Source organism: Mya arenaria, chromosome 7, assembly GCF_026914265.1.
Source record: "Mya arenaria isolate MELC-2E11 chromosome 7, ASM2691426v1".
NCBI lineage: Eukaryota > Metazoa > Mollusca > Bivalvia > Myida > Myidae > Mya > Mya arenaria.
This window is the reverse complement of record NC_069128.1, coordinates 29058441-29077030: the sequence shown is the minus strand read 5'-3', so window position 1 is coordinate 29077030 and position 18590 is coordinate 29058441. Positions and strand designations below refer to the sequence as shown.

The following is an 18590-nucleotide window of genomic DNA, read 5'->3' as shown; positions in this document are numbered from 1 at the left end:
CTTAGTTAATCACTTTAAACGAATCTGATCATGTATTTTATAGTTTTTCATTTGATATCTCATAACTATATCGATTATATTGTATCTTAATTCAAATAAATGAATTTGTTTTGCTATAAAAAAAATAATAATAATACTATTTAAACTAACCACATTCCCCTTACTTACTAATTATTTTGTATAATGATAAACTCTAAACCTGTTGTGAAGCCGCCATTAACCCACATATTTATACCTGTGTTAACATATATATATTGCGTTTTCACATGCTTTTACTTAAATGTAAACTGTGATATAATTAAAGAATATTGAGTTGAGTTTGAGCTAAACGTTCAAGCGGGGGCATTATTGTGTATTTTAAAAAGTGCTACTCAGACCATTTACACTTGATTGAGAATAATGATAAAGGATATATAAGGTTTAAGTTAAAAAAGGAATTTACTAACTCTTTAAAAGATTCCTATCATTGAGTCTGCTATATACCTCCGCATGATTCAAGAGTTTACAGAAATCCGAACTCAATTTTATTTCAGTTTGACTTTTTTGAACAATTATCCTCTGACATTCGTAAATACAGTGACCGTGGGAATGTTTACTTGACCGGAGACCTAAATTCTCGGTCTGGTGATCAGCTGGACTATATCCCAGAGATACACCTGGACCGTTATGTCAACATGCCAGAATAAGATTCATTAGTAAATAGTTTACCTGTACGTAAAAACTCCGATAAACAGTGTAATGCGTTTGGTTTAAAATTATTCACTCTCTGTAAAGAGAACAATTTGTGCATTTTAAACGGGCGATTAGAGGAGGGAAAATATACGTACCATGGTGTTTATAGAAATAACCCTGTTGCCAGAACGGTTGACTATCTAATTTGTAATCATGACTGTTACTTATATGCATATTTTAGACCTGTCCGAGTTATCGGATCATTGCCCGATGACGTTTAGTATAAATATTCATAATACGATAATTGATAATAGTTCTGTGCACAAAAATAAAGTAGTTTGGAATACAGAACAAAGGGACATATTTTATGAGAATTTACATAAAAATTCCGAGTTATCTAATGAATAAATACTAATTGAGGAGATTAGTAAAACTATAAAACTGATGTCCCGTTACAAGTCAGGTGACTTCGATAATAATGTTACGGACTTTTTCATAGATGCAAATGATTTTAGTTCACCATATTTATGTACTATCTTTAATTATATATATGACAATTGTGTTTACCCTAAATCTTGGTCTAAGGGAGCTATTGTCCGAATATTCAAGAAGGGGAATAAATCGGACCCTGCTAATTGCAGAGGTATTACATTAGTTAATGTTACTTCTAAAATATTTTCTTTCAATTTTGAGGAATAGAATAAATAGTTGGTGTGAAATGAACAATAAGTTTAGTGATTGCAAGTTTGGTTTTCGTGATAATCATTCTATAGCTGATGCCATTTTTTCTTTTACACGCTATTATCCAAAATGTATTAAACAACAAGTCAAAACTTTGGTGTGTATTTATTGATTACCAGAGAGCCTTTGATACGATAAATAGAGATGCGTTATGGATTAAGTTAATTTTCCTTCTTCACGCATCTATACAAAAAGTCCTTAACAAAGGTTCCAAACTGTGGTGCGCATTCATAGATTACCAAAGAGCTTTTGACACAGTTAATAGAGATGCATTATGGGTAAACTTGATTAAATCAGGTATCAGCTGTAAAATGACCAACATGATCAAGTGTATATATAGCGACATCCAATCCTGTATAAAAATAGCTAGAGACAATAGCTATTCTCAAATGTTTGATGTTACAATCGGTTTGAAACAGGGGGAGCCTTTATCTCCCCTTTTATTTATATTATTTATAAATGATATATATGAAAATATTGATTTCAACTCACTCTGTACTAAAGACCTTGAACTGTTATCTATGTATATGATACTATTTGCTGATGATATTGTGCTTTTTACTACTGATGCAGCCAGTCTCCAAGCTCAAATTAACTCTATTTTTCATTACTCTATCAAATGGGGTTTGAAAATTAATGTTAACAAAACAAAAGTTTGTATATTTGAAAAAAGGAAGCAATATAGAAATATTGAGTTCTTTATAAATAATGAGATTATTGAAGTTGTTGATAATTTTACGTACTTAGGTATTAATTTTATGTATTCAGGCAATATGTCTAGTGCTGTTAAGATATTACATGATCAAGCCCTTAGGGCATATAATAGTCTCCTGATTTTGTTCGATCGAGTCAAATTAGATGTCAAGACCAAGTTATCGTTGTTCAATACTATGATTGTGCCTATTCTTGTATACGGGTCAGAAGTCTGGGGAGTTTATAATTTTAAAGAAGTTGATAAACTGCAAGTTCAATTTTTAGCATTTACTTTGTGTCAAAAAACAGACTCCTAACTATGCTGTATACGGTGAATTTGGGGAAATACCATTATCTGTCGTTTGCAAGGAAAGGGCAATCAAATTCTGGTTAAAGATTATGAAAAATGGTGACTCTCCGATGAATTATATGTATCTCGATCAGTGTAATAATATTAATGGCCCTTGCTGGGCGACTAAGATGAAATCTATTATAAACCATTTAGGATTAAATTTTCTTACTGATAATTTTGATGTAAATGCCGAATACTTTCCTTTGTTAAAAGCTAGACTCCGTGACCAGTTTATCCAAGATTGGCGTGGATCGATAAATAGCATGACTAAATTAGAAACATATTGCTCACTGAAAACAAATTTTGAATACGAAGAATATCTTGATAGAATTGAAAACGATAATTTACGCAAACGTTTTTCTTCCATGAGATTGTCTGCTCACAAGTTAGAAATTGAAGTCGGCAGATACACCGGTATTGCAAGAGAAAACAGACTTTGCAAATGCTGTAACGCTAATGTTATAGAAAATGAATACCATTTTGTATTATGCTGTAGTAAATTTAGACTCTTACGCTTAAAATACCTAGGAAATATATCATGGCCAAATTTAAATATGTTTAAACGACTAATGTTAAGCAAAAGACAAACTAAGATAGCAATCTACATTAAAGAAGCCATGAATTTAAGAAATACTTTCCTTGTACAATAGTAATCCTCCTTATGTTAACTTTTGTTAATTTCTGCTTTTTCCTTCTAAGTGTTTAACAATTTATATTTTCATATTTAATTACATGATGTATATTTATTATTATTCCGTTACTTTTTAAAGTTGATTTATGTTTTTGTCATATTTATGTTGTTAATGGCCAAAGGCTATTCTATGCCGATCTGCCAATAAACTTTGAAACTTGAAACTTGGTAAAAATAAAAATTTCTATTTATTCATTTATAAATATTTCTTTCACATTTTATATTTAGTATACATGTGGAATACGACAGCCTTTGAACATATGAGCGATTTCCACAACGCGACACACAATCGGTGTCTTAGTAAACAGACGACTTCAAACTAAAACTACACTGAAAGAAATTCATAGCAGAGTCGAGAATTGAAACTCGGGTCGTTCGAAACATCGGCTTCCTCGAGGTTTAGGCTCGGTCCCTGGCGACCTCGAGCGATTGCAGTTTTACTGTATTTGTTTTATGCATGGTCAAAGGAAAACTGCTAACATGACTGGCAATTTAGGCATCCCACCTACAAATAAGCTTGTCCTGTCATATCTCATTTGCCATTTTATAAAGTTTTGATGCCTGAGTACCCTATACAATTTTGGTATTATTCAAATGGGTATTGCTATGTGATTAAATGCTAAATACATATCAAAAGGTACATTATAAATTAAGATATTACAGATGTTTTCTGCTCAGTTAGAATCGGTGCCGTAACATAGTTCAACAACGCCAAAAAAGGGTCAACGCTCAATTTAGGATCGACTTAGGGTTATGATATGAGTAATATTGACGGTATATGGTTCAGCACTCAACGATCAAACTCATATACGTCGATTTTACAGTGTTTAAGAACGTGTTTTTGTTTCATTGTTATATTTTACCATAATATTTTTCTAAAACCTAATCCATCAAGTAGACATTTGACATCTTTAAGTTCTTTATCACATTAACGTTTGGAATTGAGTTGCCTCTAATATTTTTGCATGTACAAATGTAATAAAAGGTTTCGGGAAATTCGTTACTTTAAACGAAACTTAAGAGCTCTCTCGTAACATATAAATGGAAGCAATCAAGTTAACAAACCTGCTTAATATCGATTAGATATTGTTAACCACGTTTAAGACCATTTCATAAAGTGTTTTAAAAGCATCCTTGAGAGTACCATTATAGAAAAATTTGCGTGCTAAGAACGTAAAACGGTGAACTAATTTATCAAGTTATTATCATTTAAATGAATTTATTATGTGTTTCTCTTTTGAACAAAACGTTATTTTGTTTTATTTACATCGATGTTCAAACCATTTTTACATGAATAATTGATAATACAATTGAGCGGAGAATATTTACAAGGCTCTGTGTATTTAATGAGAATGTATTTATGTCAATAAAATTGATAAGCGTCCGTCCCGAACATTTTTCTTATGATATCTAAACTGTGTTATGAACAGCACCTCAATATTAAAGTGTCACATTTAACTGACGATCTAGATACAATTGTTGTTTGTGTGAATATTTTGTAAAAACTAATTAACTTAATATTATTATATTTGGGCCTGTATTTCTCATTTTAACTTCCTATGATTGTATGCTTTCCCATAGTGACTTTTCAGTGAAATAAAATTGATATTTCACTGATTCAAATAGTGCCGTCTCGGTCAACATTATAAATTTCAATAGCGCCCTCACAGCAATGAACTATTTGTATTATATAAACACAAAAGTAACCTAAATTGTTAACCTTATTAAACCCTAAACATTTCTCATAGCTTCAAAAAGGGTTTTGCCCGACAAACTATTTTATTCAAACTTATTCATATCATTCAAACTGATGTGATTCAAATACGTTATTTTTTCTCTTTTGTCGAACTTATGCCTGTACAGGTTAAAAATGTATCTGTGGTTTGTCATATTCAATACGGAGTGAACAAGTTCCGCTTATATAACGTTAAATTGCTGATAATCAGCTCCTACATTTATATATTCTTATGTCCAATTTCTCGTAACATCTGTCGTGGACCAAGCTTAAGTTTATTATGTCATTTAGCCAATTTATTTACTAAAACCAATAATCGTGTGATAATCATAAACGCCTCTGAACTCCTCAAAATTAGCAAACCACGGAAATGATACCAATCCAAAAATTAGTATTCTTAGCTTGATCCTGTTATAAGGGAAAAGGAAGTCAGTACGGTAACGTTTAAAGGGGCTGTACTCCGTATGATAAAAATAGCGATAAAAAAGAAAATTGTCGAAAATTGGCATCGATGTGTACAATGCATTGAAACTTACTTACTGAAGTACCACATATTCAAGTTTTGCAGTTATTTCGTATTTTTCATCAAAAAAGATTACTGGGTAGAATTTATTCCTAATGCGTGATTGGCTAGTCGGTTTTATCACGTGATATTACCGAGGTAGGTTTATAGCTTAATAATGTCACCAAATTAGAGTAAGCCTTCGTAGCTCAGTAGATACGACGCTGGACTGCAATTTTGGCTACACGGGTTTGAACCCGGTCTCCGACACAACTTTTGTTTTTACATTTTGGTACTTTTTTACAATTATGATATCAAAGCGTAACACACTCTATTAGATAATTGTCCTGAGATTCGTTACAGAAAAAAATCTTTTTTGGTGCCAATCTGGTGTACAGTCCCTTTAAGAATATGACATAGTTCAGCACAGTCTAATACTATGTATCTATAAGATACATATAAAACGAAAGTAGTAGTTATAATCACCCTGGCCCTTACTTTCATTTTAAAAAATTAAAAAGTAGAAAAATAAAAATATGCTCTTACCATTGTTAAATATTCATACAATTAACACAAGTACATTCAACTGTATAAAATTAACAATAAAACTGAAAGCAGGTATTGTTTGACAAAGTTAAATTTGTCAAATCTGTTAAACACGGAAGTTGATTAGATATTTATTCGACCGTAATCGTAATAAATCGACCTTAAACTGACTTACGTTTGTGTTTAAAATCATTGATTTGAAAATATGACACCATGGTTATAACAGGATAATAATAGATTTGAATAGAGCTTCATTACATAAGCTGTATAGCAGAGCAAAGTTGTTACGATACATGCTAGTCTGTGTTAATAGGCTAGTCAATTTGATATTTTGAGTCAAACAAATTCCTTCACAAACTTTGTGTGTATTTTGCGATTTGTTTAAATTTTGTCTTAAACATGTGAAAGGTCCTCACCCGAGCTCACGCGGCATGACGTGTTGTAGATTTTTTCTCACTGTTGACTTAAGATAGTTCCTCTGAAAACATCGCCTTTCCAAAGGAGACTTATTCTCTTTTGTAAATATATTTCTTACACATATATGTATTTAGCTCCACTGTATTGAATTGTCATAATTACGTAATAGATACAGTACGTGTTTTTTTTCAAAAGTGTCCTCTTACAGACAAATGAAGCCGTTTCGCTAGTGAGATTACTCGAAATTATCGTACATGGTCCGCTTACAACCGTAAGAAGACACCTTTTCAATAGCTCTGGGGTGTCTTGTCGTGTAAAAGATGTTTTCGTGTCAGTATTCGACTAACTTGTCTTGTGTATATATGAATTTATTTATCTATGTATTATACGCTTTAATTGTAAGAGAGTTTAATCCTAGACCTAAATATAGCAACAGGTGAACGTGCATAATTTAAGACCTCGAAGTAAATAACCCCGGTATATCAATCGAAAATTAAAAAGCAAGACGACCTATCTCAATCGGTTATAAATAAAATTTAAATATTGTTTGGATAGCCTGTTACTTACTCATTACGATACGCTTATGTGAAACTAAATGTAATAGTGCGCCAAGAACACTCTGAGCTCATTTACTACCATTTTATGTATTTTTATTTCATCCCAAAACTTCTTTTTCTCATTTCATCATGTACCTTAGTCTTAAAAAGTTCGTCTAAAGATATAGAGCTAGAAGGATGGATAGGTTCATAAATTGGCTCCCTGTGCAAAGAAACTTGATGACAACATGTATTTGTTCTTGCACAATAGGATTATTCAGGGAACCGAATCCAGAAACTCTTCAATGGAAATATATTTAAAATAGTGTTCGAAATGTTTAAGCCGATAGTTATTTGAGGGCTTTGTGAGTTGTAAGCATATATAATCGATTATTCGATATGCATTTCCATACATAAATGATTATGGCGAAGATAGCAAACGTTTGTTTTTGTTATACCTTTGTCGAAATGAAAATGTGTATCAGTTGTTTTTCTTTTTTATCTGGACCATTCAATATATCATATCCTTCGGAGCAAATAGTAAAACATTGTTTATAATTTGGGCAAACTAATTTGTTCATTCATCATAAGTTAAATGTACTTTGCTTTGTTGCGCTTTGTTGGTATACCTGTATGCACGTTTTGCATTATTTAATAAAAGGACGTGTGTATGTTTATTCCTTAGCATATGCTGATTTTCTTTTACAAACTGTTATATTGACGATTTTGAGTTTCAATTTTTTAAAGTCACAAATCTAAATCAGCATTAAAAACCGTGTAATCATTGAACCCCTGTTTATCATTCCTGTAAGGTGTTTTAAGCTTGATTTTTATTAAAGATATTCTATAAAATTGTTTAGCATGTTATGACATGTTTTGCCACTGTTTTGTACCGAACCTATATTCAACTCCATGTAGGTGTCGTAATACCAAAGTGTCATATTTCCGAAGCTTTACTCTGTTATTTCTGGATATAACCTTTAGTTAGATAAAACAATCCTTCGATTATAACCTCTTAAAGGTAGTTTTCCGACTTTTTCTATAGTATCGAGTTTCTATCATCCCTCCAATAACAAGTACGCATTGAACAACCTTCGTGCGCCTTAAAAACGCGTTAAGTCAGACACTTTTTTGCTTTTAAATAAGTTTTAATAAGTACATTACCTTTATAAATGGAAACTGAAGAAAACATTCATAGACGACATGTTTCTCCTAGGTTAAATAAGTTTCAACATTACGTCAGTTATTTTTGATGACTATATGTACTTAAAGAGTCTGTAATGCATGCATTTAATGATTGATTGCATTTTTTTTCTTGCGTCTTTGCTGAATGAACGCAGTAGAGCACGCACGCAAATTCAATGAAGCGCGCTAGCGCTTCTTGGTCATTTGCTCGATTGCCTTACTGCGTTCATACAGCTTAAAAAGGAAGATAAAATGTGACCAATACTTATAGTTACATTTTAGATAAGTATTCATTACGATAAAGGGCTAGTAATAGTTTCTGTAATTTATGTGTTCTTAAAGAAATGTAACTGACAATTTACGTTTATATAGAAGAATAGCTGATATTTGTAACGTCGTAAAATATTGGTTTAATGACGTCGCGCTAATCCAATTTGAGCGCAATAGTGAATTTAACAATACGATACATAATATATAAAAAGCAGCATTGTTTAAAAGGTCAATGTAGTGTCGGAGAAAATGAACAATTCTCATAAACCCTTGAAATTCGGATCAACACGCATGACTGGATTGATTCACTGATAATTACAATAACCATTTAACTGACCATCCCGTCAGATCAAGCTAGATCTCAATTATATATATATAAGGAGAAGTGCAGTACATTATAACAATAACTCTTTTATTTGTTATGGCCCTTAGTAAATTATTTTCGAAAATCCCTTCGCAAGGCAGTTTGTATAATATTTAACATTATTGTAATCATTGTTAGCTTGCCGACAATGGAATTATAATGCAACTGATTCTAATGTTTGTATTCACTTTCACGATAAGCTATTATTTCCTATTAGGGTTGATACCTAACCAAAAACAAATATGTTAATTTCCTTCACAGTACCAAATTTTGCTGACTAAATAGTACTTTGGTTTTTCATGGATGATGTTGACAAGCAATCACTGAAAGTAATTGTGGTTAAAGCGACTATTTATCTGACAGTATATTCGGTTGATATTGAAATAATATAAGACATGTAGAATTGATAATGGTATTGTCAAACAGTAACAGAGATTATTTTTTCATCAAACAAATGTTTAAAACAATTGTATTAATGTAACAGTTCTTTCAAAGTCATCGGGGTAAGACAAAGAGTTACGGAAAGTATCATTTAAATATACAAGTATTTAAATGTTGTTTATATGTATATCTTACTGCATTTTCAAAAATTTATTCAACTAATATTAAATGCATACAAACTATGAAATGTAAAAGTAATTATTTCACATGTTATTACAATTGAATTCTTAGAAAACATGTTGTGTTTATTTCGTTATATACGTTACGGCAATTATTTGTTAAACATGTTATAGTTAAATTACACATCTGAAAGGTTAATCACGTTTAATGTTTTTGTTTGTTTATATTATTCGGCGTCTTCAACGTCTTGTTCTGTGCATTCAGATGAATCGACGCCGTCCGTCTTGTTTAAATCATGCATTTGCGGCTGCGTTCCATATGAAATTGAGAACAATCATTTTATAAACCAACATACTCCATACTAATAATGACGTCCACCAAGTAGAGTTTGTAAACAAAAAGAAAGAGATCAAATAAAATTTACCTTCACAGATGCATTAATTCCACATGAAGACTCATTTAATAACGAAAATGACACTAAGGATAACTCTTAACAATTTAGATTGATATCATTGGTCAATTTTACGTAAAATGGGACATGATTCTTCACAATATAGTTTTATTATACACAACCCCATAAATAAATAAATGACTTTCATCCTATACTTAAAGCCTCAGACTCGTATACTTTCCTTCTGCTAAACGGTGCAAAAATCATTTGAAAGTTTTAAAAAAAAACCTCGGAGTAATACGAAACATCGAATAACTCGTGGTTTTAGGTGTAGCTCCGGCTTTCATTAGTAATAGCGGTTTCACTACGTTTTTATCAATAAATTATCACCCTTGTTACAAAATGAATGAAACATAATATCAGACTATGACCAATTTAACATGGAACAAGCCAATATACGTTTCACAAATCAATTAATTTGTACCTGCATCAGTTAAAGAAAGCAGAAGGAGTGTATAAAAAACTCACGTATTGTGCAGGATCCATTGCTGTCTGCCTTCCAGCCTTCACAGCAATACTTTTCGGTTGCAAAGTAGTAAACAGATCCTCTGCATCGGCTCCATCCACTGTATGACACAAATACAAATGCAATTAATATAGTTTTTTTGGTACTCTGTGCAACATTTTGTACATGTCTTATTGGCAACGTTGTTGATTGATTCATAACAATTTATGTTAAAGCTGCCCTCTAACAGATTGACCGTTTTGACGACTTTTTATTTTTTAGTCTTAGAATGAGCCAATTGTTGTTCAAAAGTTCAGTGATAGAAGACTGCTGACATCTCATTTGTTTTTACATATTTACGTTCGAAAATTAATGTTTTATAGATTAAAGCGTTACTAACGCTTTCAGAAAAATCAAAAGGCAATTTTCAAAACAATCGAGATCTGTTCTAGAGTGAGATATCTTACATGACTTTATTGAAGGCATTAAGGCCAAATATTAACTGCTTCTGAAACACAAATAAATATGTAAAAACTGTCAATCTGTGATAGTGCAGCTTGAAAAGAAGACCATTGCTGAACAACGAGTCATTAGAAGGGAATAAACTTGCACTTTTACGTGTGCTTGTATATGCAACAGTACGTTTGTAAAAAGTTGAGAAAAAAAAGTTTTATCTTTATATGTAATTATTGCAAATCTTATGCTCTGACATTCTTCGTGCTTCCTAATTATTCATTACCATACATTACTAATGAATGGTCTAATAATACAACGCAGGCTACAAATAAAAGATCAGTAATCCAAAATATTCTAAAGAAGACCTAATTTTGAGACACGGGGTCAAGGCCGTACATACACTTTACAAGAGATAAACAACATAACAATAAATATATGAAAAACTACAGAAACCAGCACAGAAGTCGAAAGCTTGAGCAAAAACCCCGCTTAGTGGCATAGGGTCAACGCCAAAGACATAGAACACAAAAACAAACAATCACCAACCTAAAACATGAAACTACAGCACAAAACTCCACAAACAACACGGTACATATACTATTTAATAATAAGGATTGTTAGGTACCGCCTTGGAACGGTCAGTTAAATGTAAATGTACTGGCCCCAATTTCTTGAAACTTCTTAATCTTAACGGGCTTAAGTAGCTTATTTCAATAAGTCAAATTACATGCTTAAATTGGATTTTGATAAATAATAAATGGTTTATTGTGATTATCATAACGATTATTTCTAAGTATAAAAACTCTTTATATAAATAAATATTACGAAAATTATTGGAATACAAAAATAGTAAGCTTACCTTAGTCCTGTCATAAGGGACTTAAGAAGTTTCGAGAAATTGGCACTAGGGTATTAAACTAGTTTGTGTGCAACACAGACGGGCCACACTGGGGTACAATGGAGCATGTAAAGTGCTTTAAAGTACCTCGTTGCGTAAACCTACTCATACATGTAAGACATCGTTCACACATTCAGACATGTTAAAGGCCTCTGAAAGTGTTTACTTTCTACGCATACTTTTGTAGCTTAGCACTCAATGAACACGTGTATTTTGCATATCGCAACAACTTCTCGAATTGTACAGTTGCACTCATATATTCTCAATAAATACACGTTCATTTTGCAGTACGCGACTTCTCATATTCGTTTTATACTCACAAAAATTCGCACGACGTGTATCTGGGTTTTGATTTTCGCACAATTCTCGAGCATTCATTTCTGCAAGGAATAACAAACTTGGTATGCTTTAACCGGTTGAATTCATAGAAATGACAAAAATATTTAGAAAATAATACGTAGTCTGAATTTTAATTTAACATTTCATGTGGTATTATTAAAAAGCATTATCTATCACCCATCCATTTAAAGTGAAACTCTTATTCAAAATCAATATATACACATGTATAACAACATAAATTGTGAGTGATAAACCTTAAACTACTCACTAAAAATGCATTAATGAAAAATATTAATAACTGACAACAAGATTGTAACCGTGTATTCATTATGATCTTTCTTTCAAATTAAACTCGTTATCCTTAATTTTAACCATTGTTTTCGACATTTATTTATCCTTTTCGGTATGTGAAAACAAAGATATCAATCGGTATCACAAACAGAATTTAAATTTAAAATGTAGATTTCCGAATGTACTGCCTGTAGGTTTCAATGACAAAAAAATCATCTTCTTAACAAAAATGTACAGATCAAAGACATCGCGGGCTTGGTGCAGGAAAGACGTAACTTATATTTGTACAGGGCAGTTGTACACGGCCGTATATCGCTAACATTGCTAGAAACACAGACATAAACACAGACATAAATATATAAATAGATCTGAATAAAAAAAATTCAATTTTAAATCTTACATATTACAAATGTGAACACTGTATCCTTAATAAAAAACCATTGTTTTCGACATTTCACTTTTGAGTTATAAAATGATATTTAATTCCCAATATGAATCGAAGGTGAAACTGGATTTCTGCCAATATGACATATTCGAACGCATATAAAATCACGAAAAGTAAGCAAACACGCATCTGGTAAAAAGCGCACTGTTTTATCTCCGTTAATGAACGCGTAATTTTCTACCAGTACTTGCTTATTGCTGGATGACAAAAATATTCACATTTCCATTATTTAAAGGTTTATTCAACATTAATTTTAATTATTTAAACGATTTCAATAAAATATTACAAAATACTTGAATACTTTAGATTTTTTTGTTTACGAGTAGTTTTTTATTTCATCTTATATTCTAAATTTATTGATTTAAAATAAACTACTATTAACTAGATTGATGAACGAAAAATGAGCAAAGTAATAATAACATACGGCCCAGATAACGCAGTAACCAACTCCAAGCGTGAAATTAATATGAATAATATAAATAGAAAATTAAAGAATAGATTAGAGAATTCATCTTGAACTCCTTGCATCAATAACTTCACTAGTTTAGAAAGGCAAAATGCTGTTTATATAAGTTGATTATCAAGTCGCGGAGGGGCGTTCATAAATTAAACACTGGCCAAACAATTTGTATAAATTTAAAAATACATTTGTCTCTGATGTTTAACAAACTCTTGTTGTTTTAACTGTTATACTAGTTTTATGTCGGTAATACTTCTAAGGGACATAATAAGTTGTTTATAAAAACATTTTATAGCGCAATTTAATTGTGCAAACGTGCATGGTGGCCATTTTGGATTGTTTCGGTCATCTTTGAATTATTGGTGTGGGCCTAATGTTAGTCCTTAAGATAAAGTGTTCAACATTTGTTGCTTTTTCATTTTATGAAGTAATTTGGTAACACTTTGACTGGATGACAGTGTTTACGTCAGTGTTACTTACCTACATGATATATGTCCCAAACATATGAACATCAATGAATCAATGGTATAAACAAAACAAAACCGTTCAATTAATTTCAATATAAATAAACAACATTGCTCTTTTTATACTGAATACAGGCATCTTGTTTGGAGTGCACAAAATATTTTAAAGGTCTTATATTGTTTGCAATTAATGTTTATCTTATTTTTATACACATTTTCTGCATGTAAAGGTATACATTGATATAGGTGCAATAACCATTTGGCAAAATATTTTCTGAATTATTCAGAAACCAATCTCTACACTTTATTTACTTCAGTCAAAATAAATTTAGACTTTGTATAGAGCAAACATTGATATATTTGCCTCTGAATTATACATATTCCTGTAACCGACAACACAAGCATAATATGATCTAGCGAATATACTTTCGGGGTTAAGACCGAAGCACCATATAAATTTTCATTAAAACACACTGGTTCCTTTTATATAAGCACTTTATTTTCACATTTACTGTTTAACAAATTACGCACGTTTACCACGTGCCCTCTGAAGAATACTGCGCATGAAGGCAATTACCCTCCATTCTTACAAATACACATAGGTATAGATAATACTATGTTAGATTTACGTTAAAATCAGCCAATACTTTTAATTTTAATTGAATAATGTCTAAATATCTTGAGGAGTATATATTTCAGAGAGTTAAATATTATAAGTATCTATCATGTGTTTCCGGTACGGATAGGAAAATCCGACCCGAGGGCACGCACGTAAGCCGTTAACGAGACTTGCCGAGTTATCGGCCACGCAGCGTGCCCGAGGGTCGGATTTTTCGATCCGGACCTGAAAAACATGATTGATATTTTTTCTTATATATCTAAAATTATCAATTTATGGAAAAAAATGAAGTAGAAAACGAACTTTTGTACATTTCACCAAAAACCGCGTGCGACGTTGTTTACTTATGTCATAAAGCGCATTAATTTTAAATAACTAAAAATCGCTTTTTACGATTATTTATTTTAAATTTTAATTAAAAGTCTTGTATAGATGTATATTGGATTGCGCTTTATTGAAATAGCATAATACTATTTTCATAAACCATGCAATAAGAGAAATAAGAAGTGGCGCGTGACTTATCTTACATGGGGTATGTAAGATGGGGTTTTCCAGCCCTTGTCACATGACCGGAAACACACGTCCGGTATGCAAGAATAGAGGAGCTGTACAGGAGATCACTTCCAATCACAACCATATAAGCATTTAAAGAGCATGATAAGGATCAAGTGAAAAAATAAAAACATAGGAAAAAAGCTTTTGGCCTTGCAAGAGATAAATATAGACTTTTTCACGTTCAAATACTGTTACAGTAATAAATGTATTAAATGTATTTATAATGTTTCTGTCAGGCATTTATCATACATATAATCAGTGTACAAGACAAATCATACCAAACTATAAAGGATGAAATGTCACGCTAAATTAAACATCGGATATCTTAACTAAAAATATATACACTTCTACCAATAGAGCTTCGAATTTACTGCTTAAATGTAAGTATTATAATCGAAAGCGTATCGATTTTTAATACCATGTCGAGATGTTTTGTAAGCATACATATACTCCATCTACCAAACCTGCTTCGTAACGTTTACCGAACCTGTAACATTCCAAGCTTGTCATTCTTACTCGTAATCAAAATATACGTGAACAAGATTTTTAAAGCTGATTCGTTGAATCGGTGATTTCATGAAACAATTATAACAGATTTAAAAATAATATGGTATCACCAGGCATCCAAACTGCCTATGCCTGTATAACGGAAACCTTAATATCATATCAGAGATGTTGTTCTTTTTGAGTTTCAGTCTTCTAGGTTGAAGTGTTGAATTCCGAAACAATCTCCTTAAATTTTTATCGTTTTTAGTTTGGTTCATTTGAAACTTCTCTCAGTACTATTAAGGTTTAGTTTGGTTTATTTGAAACTTCTCTCAGTACTATTAAGGTTTAGTTTGGTTTATTTGAAACTTCTCTCAGTACTATTAAGGTTAAGTTTGGTTCATTTGAAACTTCTCTCAGTACTATTAAGGTTAAGTGTGAATACATTCAGCTTAAGAACACGATAGAAAACATTTAGCTATAATTTCATCCATTTGTCTTCAGATGCATGTTTGTTACCGACCCTGGATTTTATGTTTGCTAAAACAGAAAAGAAACGCAATTAAAATTCATAAAATGGAATCAATTACACATACTCTACTTCAAATGAAAGGCGAAACTAAAAGAAGTTTCAGGCGAAAGAAACAGATCTTGTTAACAAGTGAAGTTTCGCCACACAATTGAGTTAATATTAAACGATAAGTGTAACTTGTTTAATCTTCCGACTTGATTGATCTAAGTATAATGATGGTCATGTGTACTGAATATTTTACTTTATATTTCTTCCGTATGTTTCATATTTGTCAGGGGTTTGAAGCTGTTTTATCGTACATGAAATAAATGTACAATCTTAAATGGGTTTTTCATTTTTATGGATGCATAGATAATTCAAATATTAACTATACATCACTGCACAATTTTTTTGAAGAGTATTATAAATGTACAAGAAAATGAACACTTTCAGTGAAGCATATAAAACAGATACATGTATACACTTGTATACACCCTACTATAACATCATATATGTGTTATATGGTACAAATGCATTGAAGGACATAATATAACCATATACGAGTGTTTATACTACAAACATGCACAGAATATATATGAATACCACTCGTTAGAAAAGAGGAATACTTTTTGCATCATATTAAGGTTACAACAACTTAAGTTATTTATAAAATAATACATGGTTGACCATGGCTTTTGGTTGATAATAGCCCCAGTGGAAGGCAATTATTTTCACTGGGTCAATTATCAACCAAAAGCCATGGTCAACCATGTATTATACTGTATAATACATATGTTTTGTCATTTGTCAATGATTTCAAATGGATTTAAAAACATGATTTTGTGGAATAATGAAGATTACGTCATATAATTAGCATGTAGTCAGAAAGTCTTAAAACTGAGATATAACCAAATGGTTTTGAAGGGCATTAGCTGAAACAAATAAAGAATGACTGAAAATCAAAATAGTAAACCTTTTCGTTCGTGTTTTCAGAATAAGCCTGTTTTTTTTCCATTTTCAACTTTACTGTTTTACATCCGCTGATTGTGATGTTCATTTCAATAAGTGAGTACAGCTAGGGTCGATCAAGCCTATGAGCAGTTTCATAAGAATCTCGGCTTTAATGACCCTAGCCATTTCGCTGGAATAATTAACATTTTTCAGCGAATAAAGTAAAACAAACCGTTTCAAAAAACATTTCCTTGTCTCACTGCTTTATGACCTTTACCGAATGTAAACATCCGGTACGTTTCGGGTAATACTCGTTACTAAAACACGGAAGGTGTCATTATTGGTAAAACTAATTTCACTACTTTTGCTTCGATAGTTCCATTTAAATCCCTTTTAAGCTTTTAATGTTTAAATGTTTGCCTACCAAGTATACGGCGGCAATTTTTATTTTCGTAAAAATGAGGTCAGTGTGCACGTTTTTGTCTTCGTCAGGCAATTATGCCATAATCACCCTGACGTGCCGTGATAATCTCACGGGCAGATACGATAATCATTATTGCGGAAACGAATTTCTACAGTAAAATGTTACTATTTATAGTGACATGTGTATTATTAAATCATTATCTATAGCTAATTGCAAAGTTAGAAAGCTAGACGAAAGAAAAATTCTAGGTTTCAATTTGCATCCGCGAACCCAATGTGTTATATTATATCAACTTTAGGGGAACAAATATATGAAGATTTCAGTTTATGTCTAATGAGTGCACATCGATTGAAAATATATGACAACTTATGAAAAATAAATCATACGATTATATGAATAAACAATAATGGCAATAGATCACTGGTACAGACACCAGAACCACTTTTATATGCGCAAATATACTGCTATTGGCTTTGTCGACACTCTAATGGTATCATATTAACATACTGCATGAGCCAGAAAGTGGTAACAAGACGGAGTCGTACATAGTCCACCAGCAACAACACGTAATAAATAATGCATTGTTCAAGGGGTGTACATTTCAGAAATGTCATGTATTCAATGATTTTTTATACAAAAACTGCCATTTTATTTTGAAGATCACTTTATTGTGGATAATAGCACAGGCGATGAATAACAAAGTTGTCTTTAATCAGTGACACTTTGAGTACTAAAGTTCGCGATGATAATTTCCCTACCATTTAAGTACTCTTTAAGATAATTCAAAATGTCGTTTACTCTCGCAATTTCCCATAGCAATGAAGGTTGTTTTTCATTCAACACGTATAGAAGCAACTGTCGTAACGGAGGTATGCTAAGAGTATCGCCGCACGTTCACGTTTATCAGACAAGTCACACACGAGTGCAATATTCTATTCTAGACATGCTTAGTAGGAGATGTTCCTTGTCTGATATAAATGTCCATATATTCAGCAATCTATACTTTGTAAGAGTCTGTATAACTCGGTGATATAACCCTTAGATTGGTGTTCGTAGTTTATCTTATGAGCCTATTTTTGAACACTGTCGTTGGTATATATTTGTTCGGAAGGCGACAAATCTGGCCGAAAAACTGAAGTTTTTTATAATCGATTCAAGTTTCAATGGAATTTAATGAAATTGAACATAATGCAAAATCTGTTCTTATCCATAAAACAACCGATTGAATAATTTTAATGCAAAACATGTGGGCCCGTTTTAGTTTTAAGATGTCTATTTTGCGTAGATTTTTCCATAGTTCACAGCCATACAAAAATTAAGGTACACTATGCTGTTATATATTGTTTTCAATGTAAGTGGATTTATTGATGTCGGGTTAAACCCACAATTACATATTGACAGTACGGTGCCTCTCAATTTAACGCAGCCACCCGATACAAGGTGAGTAGTGGTAAAAAACTGTCACACTTGACACCAAGGTGTGTGTAGCAATCAGTCTCTTCAATCACCGTTTGTATGCGTCCATGCTCG

At 31.8% G+C, this 18590-nt stretch overlaps 1 long non-coding RNA gene across 1 annotated transcript; it reads right to left on the bottom strand.

Moving 5' to 3' along the window:
* Positions 1-9280: 9280 nt before the first annotated feature.
* LOC128241629 (uncharacterized) lies at positions 9281-13121 on the bottom strand. Its single transcript, XR_008262417.1, has 4 exons — positions 13015-13121; positions 11836-11895; positions 10185-10282; positions 9281-9572 (listed from the first exon to the last, which is right to left on the bottom strand). It is a non-coding gene; the product is annotated as an uncharacterized LOC128241629 (long non-coding RNA).
* Between the last annotated feature and the right edge of the window lie 5469 nt (positions 13122-18590).